At 44.5% G+C, this 3808-nt stretch overlaps 1 non-coding gene across 1 annotated transcript; it reads left to right on the top strand.

Moving 5' to 3' along the window:
• The first annotated feature begins 1251 nt into the window (after nt 1-1251).
• TRNAS-UGA lies at nt 1252-1333 on the top strand. The gene has a single exon. It is a non-coding gene; the product is annotated as a tRNA-Ser (tRNA).
• Nucleotides 1334-3808: the final 2475 nt, after the last annotated feature.

Below are 3808 nucleotides of genomic sequence, written 5' to 3' on the forward strand. Positions count from 1 at the left end.
TGGAGACCACATGTGTAGCTCTGCCAAATTAAAAACAAAGAGAGAAAATTTCTAAAAGCAAAATCTCAAATTAGATAAAACTTATTCTTAAAATTCCAGGTATTTTGCTCTCCTTCCAGAATTAAATGGATCTAGACACTTAGCACCTTTATTTAGTTAAGAGAAACGGTACTTAAAAGTCTCAAGAAATTCACCCAAATATCAAGTGAGGTCACTTAACATCTGGCCTCCCAAGGGCAAGGATTTGCCTTCCTGCCTTAATATGAAATGTAACATTATGAGAAAGATGGAGAAGTTCCCACTGAACAGTTACAAATACTTAAATAGTAAAAGGCCCCTACTGTTTTCTGGAAATCTTCCAATCAACAAACAACTTGCAGCTCTCGGGGCGCCACGTGCTGCGGAGCTGCGCGTGCGCCCTGGTTATCACCGGCGCCAATTCTCGTGCCTCGTTCCCCGCCTCATTCTCTGAGGTGAGCGACCATAGTACAGACCTACCCGGTTCTGAGAACTTTAACGAAATAACGTAAATAAAGCACCTAGCGCAGTAGCTACACTTAACAAGGGAGGAAATTAATGTCATTTAAAGGTAAAATGCAGACCTAATGCACAGAACTTTGTTCTCAAACCACCTGCAAGTCTCCCCATCACTTGAGAAAGCTTGGGAAACACTCGGGACACGATTTCTTCCAGTAGGGCTCAGCAACGAGGGAGTCATCGTGGGGAGAAGAATGAAAGACTGAATGAGCAGGAGCCTGCGAGAAGCGAGCCCACGGGCAGCGGCCGACTCCTCACGCCTTCACTCACACCTCCCTCTCGGAGGAGAGCTCGACGCGACCTACGCGGCAAACGCAGCTGGAGACGCAGAAACTTTCCAGGGCGCGGGCCCGGAGCACTGAGCGAGACGAATCTTTGTTTCACAGTTTTCTCGGTGACGTAGTGAGGAAGCGGGAGAGCAAAAACCAGGTCAGAGACCAGAAGCCAAGCAGGGTTGCGACTTTCGATTTTCCGAGCGCACGGAAGGGCTTCTAAGACTCGCCTTTAAAGGCGTTTACTTAAACTACTTAAGGGAGTTTCTATTATTTCCTCGCAGTTCACAAGGTAATTCCCGCAATTTGGGCAGTCAGCCTCAGCCACCTCTCACACAGCAGAGCTCGCGGAGGTTGTAAGCCCCGCCCACTTGTGAGGCTGGTGCGCATGTGCCCAGTTGTTTTAACACTAAAGTATTTCCGCCTTCTGTTCCACCCCGTGGCAGCGATGGCCGAGTGGTTAAGGCGTTGGACTTGAAATCCAATGGGGTCTCCCCGCGCAGGTTCGAACCCTGCTCGCTGCGGAAAAGGATGAAGCTTTTTTTACCCACTTCCAACAGATGCTGTCATACGATAATCCGTACTCTTACGCCTGTATTTCCCCTATCTGCCCGCTAAATGGCCCGACTGCAGAGAAGTTAAATGTCTCAAAGAAAAGCCAGTAAATGTCAGTGCTGTAAACATACACTGTTTACGCTAGTGGGAATAGCCTTTATTCCCTTTATACTAAATAGTAACTAACGGTTTTAGAATCTTGTTCCTTGTTCACAAAATAAAAATAAAATGAAGATAAATATTGGCGGGAATTTTCAGGCTATCACAGCCAGAACAAGATATCATCTCATTAAAACTGATGGCAAGGCTAATGCTACCTCTCCTTCCATCCCAGAATCACCTTCAACGGTTCCCCCACCACATCCAAAAGTGGTGTGAAATGGGAGATAATAAAAACTTTTAAAAGTTCAACTTCTAAAGTATGATAGGTAGATCCACATGATGGAACACTGCATGTAACCACTAAAATGATATTAATGACATGGGAAGACTTTCCCAATACATTGCTAAATGCAAAAAGTCGAACAGGTTGGAAAACAGTATATATTATGATCACATTTTTGTTAAACAATTCAGTTATATAACCGTTTATGTGGCAACAATGGCAGAAAAAAAGAGAGAGTGAATGGGGGCTGGAAAGAAATAACCAAAATGTTAGCAGTAATTATTAACTCTGGGTGGTGGGATTTGGGGGATTTTAATTTTCTTAACAGATAGTTTTTTGCTTAACTGAGTTTTCTAAAATGTGTATATTGATCCAGTATTTTTTTTAGTAATAAAAGGAAATCATGAGGTTAGTCTTTGAGACCCTGCACATCCCCTTTCTGCTCCCTTCGCCCACTTTCACAATCTCCCTCCCACTCCATGCTTTCCAGGTGTTCTTATGGAGCTCCCTAACACCTTAAGGCTATGGATAGCTTTCTGTGGTACCTGAAGTAGATTCCATCCACACAGCCCCCATCCCATTTGAGACTTGACTGAGCATACACATTCACCACATTCACATCTTCAGTCCCTCCTCTCTGCCCAATCCCCTCCTCTTCTGCCCCCATTCAAGTCACTTATAAATGACTGTACTAGTTTCGTAGCTGATTTCCTTCCCTTTTTCAGTCAGGATCACATTCAGCAGTAATTAACAGAAAAATCTAACTCTAGTGGCTTAAATACATAAGGGGTTTGTCTCAAGAAATCTGGGAACAGGCAATTCTCAGATGGAACAGGGAACAGGGCTCTTTCCAGCTTTCTGCTTGCCATTTTTAATGCATAGGCCTCATCCCCTGCTTGTTGTCTCATTGTCCTAAGATGGTTGCCAAATCTCCAGACCTCACATCAGTATTCAGCTCGAAAGGGGAGAGACAATACCCCTCAGTTTATATGTCATTTACGTGCACTGTGTAACATGGCTACCACTAGCTACAAGGAATTCTAGTGAAGTAAGTGTTTTTAGCTGAGTGTATTGCTACCTAAGTCAAAATTAGAATTCCACTGGTAAGGAAGAAAGATGGATGGGTACTGAGTGGGCAACCAAATGTATCTTCCACACTCTTCTCACAGGAAAGTCAAAAGGTCTTCAAAATAAGTCCCCTGTCTACCTTCCCAGCCTTCCCTTTCTTCTCTCCCATCTCATTTTATTAGAAGGCCTCCCAGCACTGTATGATGGCTCATGCCTTTGAACCTTTTTACACGTTCACATACAATTACCTGTACGTAATCCTTCTTTTGCCTTAACACTTTCTCCCTTCCTTTGGAGAAGAGGACTGCCTATCATTTGAATTCCCTTCCTAGTTAGAGGACTGGCTCTCTTTTTGAATCTACATGTAAGACTCTAATTCATCCTTGCTCCCCCTTCCCCCATCTCCATCACAGAAGCTGAAAAAAGCCACTTATTAGCTTCCCAGACTCCCTTGCCACTAGGGAGGCAGCATGTGACCTAGGCCCAATCAATCAGATGTGCCCACCCGCAACTTTCAATCAGAGAGATTAATGCAAAGAAGCAGGGAGGGTAAGGATCCACCCTGGTGGTGAGCAGAGGCCATAGTGGCAGCTGCAGGGATTGCTAAGGGCAGCAGCACCAGGGCTGCAACTGGGGTTTACAATTGTTCAGCAGCGGCGACAGTAGTGTTTGTACCCAACTTGCTCTGTGGCGTCATTCTGCCTTGATCTTGGGCTTTGCCTAGCCTAACTTACTCCTGTCCCATTTTCCAAAAGTGGCTTCAGCCCTCCTGGCAATTCTGTGAACTATTTAATATCCTTCCAGTAATTATTCTGCTTAAATCAGCCCCAGTCAATTTATTTTCTTCCAAATATCAGATATAGCTTCCCTCTTCACCCCACTATCACCTGCTGGGAAAATTCATGTCCTTTCTTCCACCTTCTCAGTAAAGCGTTCCTGCAATTTCCAGGGTTGACCCAGAAGCCCCATTTTTATTCTTTTATTCTTGCTA

Source organism: Phocoena sinus, chromosome 16 (genome assembly GCF_008692025.1).
Source record: "Phocoena sinus isolate mPhoSin1 chromosome 16, mPhoSin1.pri, whole genome shotgun sequence".
In the NCBI taxonomy this organism is placed as follows: domain Eukaryota; kingdom Metazoa; phylum Chordata; class Mammalia; order Artiodactyla; family Phocoenidae; genus Phocoena; species Phocoena sinus.